Here is a 13344-nt window from a genome sequence, read left to right on the forward strand (position 1 = left end):
CTCTCTCTCTCTCTCTCTCTCTCTCTCTCTCTCTCTCTCTCTCTCTCCTTCTTTTTCTCTTTCTCTCCTTCCCTCTCCCCCTCCATCCCCAGCAGTTTTAAGTCTCCGATTCCTTCACCTAAAACAGAAGTACAAATGGTAACAGGGGTCAGAGAACTCAGGCATTTGTTGACCTTGGTGGGGAGAAGGTACAGTTCCTTTCCCTTATAGTATTGTCTCTTGCTGAATGCCATCATCAAAGGAGGGATCGAGGGAGGAAGGGGAGGGAGGGAGGAAGAGAGAGAGAGAGAGAGAGAGAGAGAGAGAGAGAGAGAGAGAGAGAGAGAGAGAGAGAGAGAGAGAGAGAAAGAGAGAGAGAGCAGTTGAAAAGGAAATAGGTAAAACTCTTATTGCTGAGACTGTTTAGCTAATACTGCTAAAATTTTTGTTTCTAGCTTCCTAGCCCATTGAAAAGACTTCTAGCCATGTGGTTAACAGACTGGAATTAGTTATAGAATGTCCACACATGTTCTAGTCTCTCCAAGGCATTTCTCTTATGCATCATCATAACTGTCCCAGAAATAGATGTCATAGCCTCTTCCACATGGCAAAAGATCAGAGTCTGTTTTCGCATGCACCAGTCTCCCTTAATTTTAACTTGCCTTACCTGAGAGACTTGTGGGCTGAGTCACCATGCTTGAAACTAGAAATGATGTAAGAACACTAGAACTTTAGAGAGAGGAGGAAAAGAGGAATTAAAAAATTCTTTTCATCCCTAGACCCCATCTACCATCTTTGAATAACAGGGATCTAAGGTCAAGACATGACTAGGACCAGGTTCCTCCAAAGAAGCTCTGATAGTTGGGATTATAAATTACTTAAGAAATATGCAGACACATCTGGGACTAATAGGCACTCAGTCAAATGTGACTACTCACTGTTGTGTTTTTCTTTTTTTATTCATAAAACTCTCTTCAGTGAGGTTGTCTAATTCATGCTTGCAAGTGAGTTCAGTTTCTATAAACTTGAGGGTACTGTGCATACATTTCCTTTAGATTCTTGGGTGGAGTCTGTTAGCCAAGACACACCAATACACAGGTAACAGGTGATACAGTAGTGCAATTGATTGGAATGAATCTCTACATTGTTTGATTTAATCAAGATGGGATTCATAAAGGAAATAGATATTGCAGAGTGCCAATGTACCTGCCTTGAAGGGGTAGAGTAATGGGGGATGGCCTTTTTTTTTCAACAGGGTGATATTGTGGAGTCAGAGGAATTTAGGAACAATAGTAAAGCTGATGAGCGTGTCTGTAATGAGATACACCCACAGAGTCCCTGTTTCAAGGCCTTTTCTTAAGCTTGCAAATAGGCCATGGAAGTCTCATGCCCTAATTTATATCCAGAATAGTCTGGCACAGTGGAAATTGAACTGGATTTTGAGTCAGTGGCCCTGGATTAAAATCCCGGCTGTGCCATTTAATACCTATGTGACCTACGGTAAATCACTTCAACTTCCTCAGTTTCCTCATTTATCAAATGAAGGTGCTGGAGTGGTTGTTTGTGCTAATTCTATGATCCTGGCTTCCCTAGTTGCCCCTTGATATCTAACCATGGGGGTGTAGGGAAAGCTGACATTTCTATATGCAGAAATAATCTCCTAAATCCAGTGTGTGCCTTGGGGAGGGGGGGGGTGTCATCATTATTAATATAGTAACTGGATTCTATTAGTGGAAAGCAAGGGGAGAGAGGATGGCAGCTGGCAGCTAAGTGAGCTGGAGCCCACGACATTCTGTTCCAGGGCGTGGACTCCTGAGCACTGCAGGGCTGGTTAGTAGTACAGGCTCGGAGCTCTCTAGGACGAAGGATCTGCAGCATCCGCAGTAGCAGCTTCAGCACTAGCAGTAGCAACAGCAACAGCTTCAGTGAAAGCTCCCACCCCATCTGAGCCAACCAATCAGGAAACAGTCGGCCATCCACTTTATCTCCCCCCATTCACATTTCCCTGGAGTCCAGCCCCATTCAGAAATTGCCCAGCTTCCCACCTCCCGGATCCTGAGCTGCTGATCAATATCAGCTGCAGTCTCATGGTCCTAATGGAGTTGTGGGCTGGAGGCAGTCAATAGAAGTCATAAAGACCATCAGCTTGTCTCTCACAGGCCAGGTCAGAGTTCGAGTGTAATAGTAATAAGTATTGTGATACTCATTATTTATTAATATGGTAATAATACATACTTTAGATCAGAGGTTCTTGACCTTTTTTGTATCATGAATCCTTTTGACAGTTTGGTGAAACCTATGGACTGCTCCTCAGAGTAATGTTTCTAAATGCACAAAATAAAAATGCTTATGATTACCAAAGAATTAAATTGTATTGAAATACAGGTCTCAATATACATATACATTATATTCATATACACATACATAAAAACACAGATATTCATTTACATGGGGTCCATGAACTTGGAGTATATGTGTGTATGTTTACCCGAGGTCATCTTGCTTTACATACATATCACCTTTGATTTATTTGATGATGTTTAATATTCATATTTATAATAATTTGAGTGAACAAAACATAGACTACTGGCAGATGAATGACATATATAACTAGATGTCTGCCTAGGTAAGATTGTATGTGTTTGTCTCTCTGTTTCTCTCTGTTTCTCTCTGTTTCTCTCTCTCTCTCTCTCTCTCTCTCTCTCTCTCTCTCTCTCTCTCTCTCTCTCTCTCTCTCCCTCTCCCCTTATCAATCTGTCATTTGGAACTTTTTTGCCTCAGGAATTTTGGAAGAATATTTTGAAGTCAGGGAGGAATTACAAATTCCTGTGGTAGAGGGAGTAGCTGCATGATGAAACCAAGCAACTTTGAAGTATTGGACTATATACAGTTTAACCCCAACTAAGAGATTTACATTTATGTATGTGTATATATATATATATATATATATATATATGTACATATAGGCAAAAGATTTATGTCTATATATGCAACAACATGTATGCATTCCATAAGAGTCTGTTTCATGCTTTGGATTGTTTTCCCTTAAATGTATCACCTTGCCCTTGTCTGTGTTGAAAGCCATCTTTCCCTTTTTAATCTGTTTATATAGACTCGGGAGAATCTTGCCACAGTTATCCATGTTAGCTTGGTATTCTTTTATCCAGAAACTCTGTATCATCTTCCCTGAAACTTTTAAAATACATTTTTTCTTGATCTCTTTTGTTTTAACATTACTTAGATTTCCCTAGATTCTTTATATACTCTTTCCCCCAAACCATTCCTTACAACAATTTTTTTTAAATAAAGAGAAAGAGGAAAAAAAAAGTCAACAAAACAGACCAACATTCCAAAAAGTGTCTGATATTCTATTCTATAGCCTACATTCATAGACTCCAACCTTTACAAAGGAACAGGACTGGATCTTCTTTTATCTCTTCTTTGGGACAAAGTTTATCCTTCATAATTTCCCAACATCCAGTTTTGATTGTTTCGTGGTTATTCTTTCTATTTTGTCATTGTGTATACTGCTTTCCTGACTCTGGTGACTTCACTTGCATCAGTTCATGTTAGTCTTTCCATGGGTTTCTATATTCATCATGCTTTTCATTTCTTACTGCATATATATGCAATTTGTTTAGCCATTTCCCCAATTTTGCCCTGAAATTTTAAATTGTATTTGAGGTCATGGACCTAGAGCTGAAAGGAACAGCAGAGACCATGTATTTCATCCTTTTCTTTACAGATGAGGAAACAGATCCAGAGAGTGACCTTGCCCAAGGTCACTGGGGTTGACTTGGCAGAACTGGAACTTGACCTGAAGCTCTTGGAATCCAGAGTTAATGCTCTTTCCACTGTCTCACGCTTTTTCTCCCAGATAATTTGTGAGTGTTAAAAGATCCCGCCCCCAGCACAACTGCCATGCATAGACATCACTATTAATATCTATCCAGAGACGTGCTACCCATTTATCTTGACTTTAGCGTGCTGAAGAGTTCAGAATTGGGATCAGTTCAAAACAGTTGGGGTGAGGAGTGGCTTGGGGAGAAGACGTATATCTTTGGCATTTCACATTGGCAAAAGCTCTTTTCCTCTAAGTCACTGCTGTTCTTCCTCTGTCAGGAAGAAGGCAATGCTACCAGCTTCAGCCAGACCAGGGTTGCAGGGCTGGGAGTTTTCTGTAATCGAATAGAGAAGTTTTATGACTCAGGAAAGATTTGCTGTCTGTTGCAGTTCAGGGCTTATGAAAAGATATACTACATTAATTTCCTGAACTGTGCCTCTTTGGCTGGAATGCCTTATTTTGGGAACAACTCTCTCGAATTACTGGAGTTTGTGTGCAGTACTACACTGCACATATTTCTCTTGAAAGCAATTGTGTGTGTATGTGTGTGTGTGTGTGTGTGTGTGTGTGTTTTGCTTCTTGCATTCCAAAAGGACCTATATCCTACAGAGGAAAGTAGGCAACTTCTAAATAGTTTTAACACAGTACCAGCAAAGCAGGAACTTTTCTAGTCCATACAAGGCACTTTTCTTGTGCTGATAAGTTTGGAGAACAAAGATTACTGTGATTAAACTCAACAACAATAAAAGTTCTGCAGAAATGACTATTTCTGCAGAAAGAGGCTGACTCCAGGCATATCATTTCCAATATTCAATACAAGGAATGATTAAAACTCACCCCACTTTTCTCAGGAATTCAGGATCATTCAACTAAGGTCTTTTTAGTGACCAGGGGCTTGGTCAAAGGGAAATGACTTTCACTCCATCATGTCTTTGCTAATAATTGTGCACTTTATATAATAGGTGAATAAATATATAATATAATGTAAATATAATAGGTGAATAAATAGGTATAAATTAATATTTAATGAATTAATATTATGTATTTATATATAATATATAAATAATGAATTAATATTTAACTGCATGTCCCATCCCAAGATAAATTAGGAGTTGCTGCTTTACTATAGGATTTCTTTAAACAATTTACTTAATGTATTTAAAATATGATTAATTCATAAAATGTTTATTTACACAAAACATATAAAGAAGAGAACCATAAGGTCAAGGATTTCAGAGGAAACCTACTAAAACCCCTTTATTTTATAGAAGAGGAAACTGAGGCTATGCAATTTGCTGAAGGTCATAAAGGTATGAGGCAAGATATACCCAAACTCTATGTTTCTTATGAAATCACCAGTGCAGAAACAATGGAAGACTAGATGGTTATTTCTGTAGGATGCTGTCATCTAATTGTGTTATATTTAAGCTAAGGCAGGAATTAAGTTGTATTTTTAATGAATATGACCTGTTGTTTATGTGCAGTCTAATACCATACTCATTTAATTTCTGTGCATTTATTTCCCTTGTTCAATTCCTCCTCAGACTCTGCATTGTGGTGTGGTGGTGACCTTGAATACTCCTCAAAGGCTGTGCCAACAAGAGACCAGCTTGGGTGAGTCCAACTAAACTACAAAGGTTGACTAGAGCTATAGGTGCATATATTCAATTTAGTAAGCAATTTATTAAATACCAGCTGTGTACAAGGAACTGCGTGAAGGACTGGGGTTACAAAGAAAAAATGAAAAATAGTCCCTTCAGGGAGCTTACGTTCTATGGATTGCCTATCTTCACAGGAGCAAAGCTTTAAAGCTTGAATCCTTAGAGGCCATCAAGGCCAACCTCCTTCTTTTACAGATAAAGAAGTGGAGACTCAGAGAGATTAGACACACAGCTGGTGAGTATTTGATGTGAAATTCAAACCAAGGACTTCCAGTAGCCCAGCCTTCTCTTTAAGATACCTAAGCTGCCTTTGCCCCAGAAAGTTGCCTAAGCTTCCATGATGCACGAAGTGAAAATGGATTCAGGAGTCTTTGGTTTAACAGGGCTGGGAGAAGTCTCCCAGAAGACCATTGTGGCCATGGCCTGAGGACCATCAGGCCTTGCCTTTCCTCTGTTCTGCTTTGGAACTGTCAGACAGACTCAGTATGCATGTGTGTTGGGAAGGAGGGACTACTCTTACTTTGGAGGTGTCAGCCTCTATTCCATTATGGATACTGCATAGGACACTTCCCTTATTGCCTTTTCCTTCCCTTCCATGCTCCCTTGATTGTCTCAAAACACATCAAAATGTGTCTGATAAAAGGACTTATTGTTTTGGACATGTACTAACTCCTCTAATTCTTCTGGGAAGTCCCTTAAATCCTAAAGACAGCCTTCAGTAGGTCATGTGACCATAACTTTAGTTCTGAAAGGGACTTCAGAGGCCATCTATACTAAATTCCTCATTTTACAGATGGGGAAATGGAGGTTGATGGAGGTGAAGTAACCTTGCCCAAGGTCACACAGATAGTATCAGGGATGGATAAATTTGAAATAATCAACAGAGGGAAGGCATTAGAATAAAGGAAGATTTGAAAAGGCTTCCTGTAGAAGGTGGGATTTTAGCTGGGACTTGAAGGAAGCCAGTAAAGCCAGGTGGTGGAGGTGAGAGGGAGAACATTCCAGGCATGGGGGACATAAAGAAAAAGTCTACTACTTTTCAATCATAGTCTTTAAACACTTAAAGGCAATGATCCCTTCCCACTTTCCCCAAGACAAATATCTCAAGTTTCTTTAGTCTTTCTTCATTGTCATGAACTTGAAGTACTTTCACATTCCAGTTGCTTTCCTCTGAAAAATCACATGCTTATAGATATGTTTTCTAAAATGTGCAGTCCAGAACCTAAAATAATGTCTAGTTGAACCTTCATTTTACAGATGAGGAAAATGAGGCCAAGTGATTTGCCAAAGGTTATACAAGTGGCAGTAGGATTTGAACCTATGTCCTCTGACCTCAGATTCACCCCTCTTTCCACACCCCTACACCACACATTAGTATAGAAGATATATTTCAGTATATTTTCCATACATTTTTTTTCTAGTAGAAACATGAGTTTTTATTGAAATAGCTATATTGTTTTTAGGGGGTGAGGTGGCAGCTGAATTTTCCTTATGACCTAGGACTTATTTAGAAGGTGAGTGGTTAGGATTGAGGTTATATAGTTCCTGACCAAGAAGCAAAGCCTTTGTTTGTACCAGGTGAACTGACCACATGGAGTTTGCAGCAATTGATGGTTGTGAGTTTGGATTAATCTTGGCCTACTATGCAGTAGACCAAATCGTTGATCTAACTGGTCCATAGGAAAATATAGGCATGACTTGAGGAAATGCTACTTGGTTTCCTAATGAGATTTGTTCAAGGATATGAATAAATCACTGAATCCAAATTGCTTTTTTCATTCTAACTCTTGGCACTGATATTAGGGTTAGGCAGGCTCCTATTGGAGATTAGAGCAGTGATTTTTTACCCTAATCTTTTGCATATAATTGGATTAGAAAATTGCACTGGTTGAAAGACCAACCTCATTGCCTGAAAAATGTCATTGTATAGTTCAATTAAAAGAGTTTTGACTGACTGATTTCTTGAAAAGCTTTCATGATTGTCAAAGGTATTTGACCAAACTAATTCTAATAACATCTAAAATCATGATGATGTTTTTGTAGGGACAATGCTCAGCTAATTATTTAGATCTATCGCTTAGTTAACTTTGTAAGGGAAAAATATATACATACATAGTTTCTACCTCTTTTAAAATTGGTTCTTGCTGTCTTAAATAACTCTTTTAGTAAGCGACACATTCGTCCACTTAATTAGCATATATTGCTCCTTTGCTCAGGCCAGACAAAGTCCAGTTATGGGCTACAGTTAATTTCACATTTCTCCTCTTTTTATCTCATTTTCCTTCCCCTCAATTCTCCCTTGGCCCATCTGCTTGCAACAAAAGCTCAATGGGAGACGAGTAGAACAGTGTTGAAATTAAATAGAATGTCACAAAAAGGGGTTTCAAGTTTGAAAGGTGACTCTTTTCTTACAGCAGGGAAGCCAAAGAACACCACCCTTGCCTTTGGCATGGGGAAGAGCTTGTGTGACAAGGGCATGATGGGTATTATGTTTGTTTGCTATTATTGAACACTATCATCCTTTGCATTTGCATGTGAGTTATGTCTTCTGGGGCTGTTGTTCAGCCTACAAGTTCCCCCAAAAGGGAAAGTGTTGTCATCCTTTTGATGCTATGGAAGCCTGTTAGGACTATTTATTTTGCTGTTCATTTAGTCATGCATGGTTGCCACAGCAACAGAAGCAATATTATAGCCCCTCCAAGCCCTTATGAGAAGCTGGCAACTATTGAGATTCCTCCAAAGGTGCCATAGTTTCTATTCTTCTTGTCAAAGCTTGAACCCTCCTTCTCCTGCCTTAGCAGTTGCATATTTATTTATGGTATCCAAAAGGGAAGTTTAGGGAAACAAAGGTCTCTGTTCTGAAGGGTCTATTTTCTTAGAACCTATCTGAGAAGATACTTGTCAGGTAGGGATGAGGGGGAGAGTGGGAATAAAAATAGGAGTTTAAAGCTGCCCAACATTTATCACAGTGTCTGGCACATAGTAAATGCCTAAAAAGCACTTCTTGATGGACTGAGGATATTGCAGAAGACCTCTGGACCTAGGATTTGAAGGTGACTGTATCATTTTTTGTAGTTATTTTTATTTATTTTGTTAATTATTTCCTGATTACACTAAAAAATTTAATGGTCATTTTAAAAAATTTTGAGTTCCAATCTCTGTCTCTCCCTCTTGCCCCTCCCCCCTTGACAAGGCAAGCAATTTGATATCGATTATACATGTGAAATCATGAAAAACATATTTCCATATTAACCATTTTGAAAAAGAAAACAAAAACAAAACCAAAAAAGAAAGTAAAAAAAGGTATGCTTCATTCTATATTCAGAGTTCTTCAGTTCTCTCTCTGGAAGTAGATAGTATTTTTCATCATGGGATCTTTAAGATTGTCTTGGATCATTTTCTTGATTAGAGTAGCTAAGTTTTTCACAATTGATCATCCCTATAATATTGCTATTGCTGTATACAATGTTTTCCTGGTTCTGTTCATTTCACTTTGCTTGAGTTCATATAAGTCTTCCCAGGTGTTTTTGAAACCGTTCTGCTCATCATTTCTTATAGCACAATAGTATTCCATCAGCATCACATACCACAACTTGTTCAGTCATTCCTTATTGATGGGTCTCACCTCAGTTTCCAATTCTTTGCTGCCACAAAAGAACTGCTATACATGTTTGCATACAAAGACTTCCTTTCCTTTTTCCTTTGCTCTCTTTGGGGTATAGACCTAGTAGTGGTATTTCTGGGTTAAAGGATATGCAGTTTTTTATAGCCCATTGGGCATAGTTCAAAATTGCTCTCCAGAATGGTTCTATCAGTTTACAACTCCATCAACAGTGTATTAGTGTACCAGTTTTTCCACATCCCTAACAACATTTGTCATTTTCCTTTTCTACCAATCTGAAAGGTATGAGGTGTTACCTAAGAATTGTTTGATTTCTATTTCTCTAATCAACAGTGATTTAGAGCATTTTAATATGAATACAGATGGCTTTGGTTTCTTCTTCTGAAAACTGCCAGTTCACATTCTTTGACAATTTATCAATTGGGGGATGACTTATAGTATACATTTAACTCAGTTCCTATATATTTGAGAAATAAGACCTTTATCAGAGAAAGTTGTAGTAAATTCCTCTCCGTGTTTCCCATTTTAATTCTAATTTTGACTGCATTGGTTTTGTTTGTGTAAAAACCTTTTAATTTCATGCAATTAAAATGATTTATTTTACTTCCTGTAGTCCTTTCTATCTCTTGTATGTTTATAAACTCTTCTCTTTCCATAGATATGACAGGTACATTTTTCAATGTTCCCTTGATTTTCTTATTACATCACACTTTATGTCTAAGTCATTAACCATTTTGATTTTATCTTGGTACAGTGGGAGATGTTGATCTATGCCTAATGTCTGCTAAACTGCTTTCCAGTTTTCCCAGCAATTTTTATCATATATTAAGTCCTTACCCTAAAAGCTTAGATCTTTGGGTTTATCAAACACTAGATTTGTGAGGTCATTTACATGATAATTTTATAAATGTACCTAATCTACACCATTGATCCACCATTCTATTTCTTAGCTAGTATCAGATTGTTTTGATGATTACTGTTTTGCAATATAGTTTGAAATCTGGAATTGCTAGATTGCCTTTCTTTATATTTTTTCCCATTGATTCTTTTGATATTTTTGAACTTTTGTTCTTCCAGATGAATTTCATTACTATTTTTTCTACTCTATAAATGTAATGCTAATGGTAATTTGAAGATCTTCCCTGCCCCTTGATAGGCTTGTTAATTTGAGGACCTTTCCTGATTTGTAAATATACTCTTCCCCCTAATAGGCTTAAAATGGTCACATGGAGCCTGTGGTGGGAGACTTCTTTTTCAGGAATGCCCACACCTTGTTACTTTGTGATTGGGCAGTGGGTTATGAGGGTTGTGATGTTCTCTGACCCTGGAGAAGGATACACACACACACACACACACACACACACACACACACATATACATCTGAGGTGAGGTTTTGCTTTGGGGGTCACTTATGGGAAGACTTGTGTGATTTGGCCATATGAGACTCTGGGCAGCCATTGAGCCCCCTCAGCTTTGAAAACCTAGATGTTGTTGCTTCTCCCTCTGGTAATTAACACTGTATGTGTGTAATGGTCAGACAGCTAGAAGCCCTGGCTGTTTGTCTGCTGAATTGTGTTGTTTTCTCTGTATTTTTGTCTACTTGTCACTTCTGTTTTTATTATCTCAAGTTTAGTGTGCTGACTTTTTCTCCTGAACTAGGTAAATGATATATGTTTGATTAAAGTAAGATGGTTAACCCCTTTTGAGTTGCTTTCCTTAGAGAAGCAGATCAAAGAAACTGTGCTAGCAGCCATCCTGGGTATGCTAGGGTGCTTGCTGCTACAATAAGATAATTCTTTGGTATTTTGATTGGCATAGCATGGAATAAGTAAATTAATAGGTAGAACTGTCATTTTTATTATATTGACTTGGGCCTACCCATAAGCAATTAATACTCCAATTGTTTAGATCTCTATTTGTGTGAAAAGTATTTTGTTACTGTGTTCAAATAATCCCTGGATTTGTCTTGGCAGGTAGACTCCCAAATATTTTATATTGTCTGCCATTATTTTAAATGAAATTTATCTTTCAATCTCTTCTTTCTGAGTTTTATTGGTAGTATATAGAATTATTGATGTGGGTTTGTTTTATATTTTGCAACTTTGTTGAAGTTGTTCATTGTTTCAACTAGTTTTTTAATTGATTCTCTAAGTATACCATCATATTGTCTTCCAAGAGTGATAGTTTTGTTTCCTCATTGCCTATTCCTTCATTTTCTTTCTCTTGTCTTTTTGCTATAGCTAGCACTTCTAGTACAATGTTAAATAATAGTGATGATAATGGGCATCCTTGCTTCAGCTCTGATCTTATTAGGAAGGCTTAAAGTTTATCCCCATTACAGACAATGTTTACTTTTGGTTTTAGATAGATACTACTTATCATTTTAAGAAAAGCTCCATTGATTCCTATACTTTTTAGTATTTTGAATAGGAATGTTTGCTATATTTTGTCAGAGGTGTTTTCTCCATCTATTGATACAAACATTCAATTTTTGTTGTTTTTGTTATTCAGATGGTCAATTATGCTGATAGTTTTCCTAATATTAAACCAGTGCTGCATTCCTGACATAAATCCCACCTGATTATAGTGTATGGTCCTTATGATATATTGCTGTACTCTCCTTGATATAATTTTATTTAAAAATTTTCCATCAACATTCATTAAGGAAACTGGTCTACAGTTTTCTTTCTCTGTTTTTGCTTTTCCTGATTTAGGTATCAAAATGTATTTGTGTCATAAAAGGAATTTCTTCTTTACCTATTTTTCAAACAATTTATATGGCATTTGGATTGATTGTTCTTTAAATGTTTGGTAGAATTCAGTTGTAAATCCATCTGGCCCTGGGATTTTTTTTAGGCAGTTCCTTGATGGCTTGTTCAATTGCTTTTTCTAAGATAAGGTTAAGTATTCTATTTCCTCTCTGTGAATCTTGGCAGTTTATATTTTTGTAAATATTCATCCATTTTATCTAGATTGTCAGTTTTACTGGCATACAATTGGGCAAAATAACTCACAATAATTACTTTAATTTTATCTTCATTGGGGGGTGCGTTCATCCTTTTCATTTTTGATACTGGTAATTCAGTTTTCTTTTTAAGTCAAATTAACCAATGATTTATATATTTTATTGTTTTTTCCATTAATTCAGCTTCTATTTTTGTTTATTGGTTTAATTTTTTAATCTCTTTTTTAATTTTTAGGGTTTTTACATTGGTGTTTAATTGGGGATTTTTAATTTGTTCCCTTTTCTAAGTATTTTTAGTTGCATGTTAAATTAATTGTTCTGCTTTTTCTCTCTTATGTTGACATACACGTTTAGAGATATAAATTTCCCTGCCAAGTACTTCTTTGTCTGCATTTCACAAATTTTGGAATGCTGTGTCATTGTCATTCTATTTAATGAAGTTATTGTTTTTATGATTTGTTCTTTGACTCACTCATTCTTTAGGATTAGACTATTTGATTTCCGATTAACTTTTAATCTATGCTTCCATGGCTCTTCTTTGAATATAATTTTTATTGTGTTATGGTCTAAAAAGGGTACATTTAGTACTTCTTTTCTGCATTTGCTTGTGAGGTTTTTAATGCCTTAATACATGGTAAGTTTTTGTGATGATGTCATATATAGCTGAGAAAAATATATACTACTTTCTATTCCCATTCAATTTTCTCTAGAGATCTATCATATCTAACTTTTCTAAAAGTCTACTCATCTACTTGACTTCTTTCTTATTTATTTTATAGTTAGATTTATGCAGCTCTGATGTGAGAAGGTTGAGGTATCCCACCAGCATAGTTTTACTTCCTATTTCTTCTATAATTCATTTAACGCTTCCTTTAAGAATCTGGCTGCTATGCCATCTGGTGCATATATGCTTAGTATTGATATTACTTTGTTGTCCATGGCTCCTTTTTAGCAAGATGTGGTTTCCCTGCTTGCCCCTTTTAATTAGGTCTAGTTTTGCTTTGTTTGAGATAATGATTGTTACTTCTACCTTTTTTTTCATTTCAGTTGAAGCATAAGAGATTCTGCTTTGTATGTTTCTCTGCTTCAAGTATGTTTCTTGTAAACAACATATTGTTGGATTTTAGTTTCTAATTCAATCTGCTATGTGCTTCCATTTTATGGGTGAGTTTATTCCATTCACAGTTATGATTACTAACTGTGCATTTCCCTCTATCTTGTTAATCTTCTCTCTCTCTCTCTCTCTCTCTCTCTCTCTCTCTCTCTCTCTCTC

The 13344-nt window shown here is 36.8% G+C and overlaps 1 long non-coding RNA gene across 1 annotated transcript in view; it reads left to right on the forward strand.

Moving 5' to 3' along the window:
* Nucleotides 1–3729: 3729 nt before the first annotated feature.
* LOC138157242 (uncharacterized) overlaps nucleotides 3730–13344 on the forward strand; it is a 33092-nt gene continuing 23477 nt past the window's right edge. The window contains exons 1-2 of the long non-coding RNA XR_011167333.1: nucleotides 3730–3863; nucleotides 5368–5437. This is a non-coding gene — a long non-coding RNA (uncharacterized lncRNA). The remainder of the gene's footprint in view (nucleotides 3864–5367; nucleotides 5438–13344) is intronic.

Source organism: Petaurus breviceps, unplaced genomic scaffold (assembly GCF_028583685.1).
Source record: "Petaurus breviceps papuanus isolate PSGF00001 unplaced genomic scaffold, PetGlider_PUasm1.0 171, whole genome shotgun sequence".
NCBI lineage: Eukaryota > Metazoa > Chordata > Mammalia > Diprotodontia > Petauridae > Petaurus > Petaurus breviceps.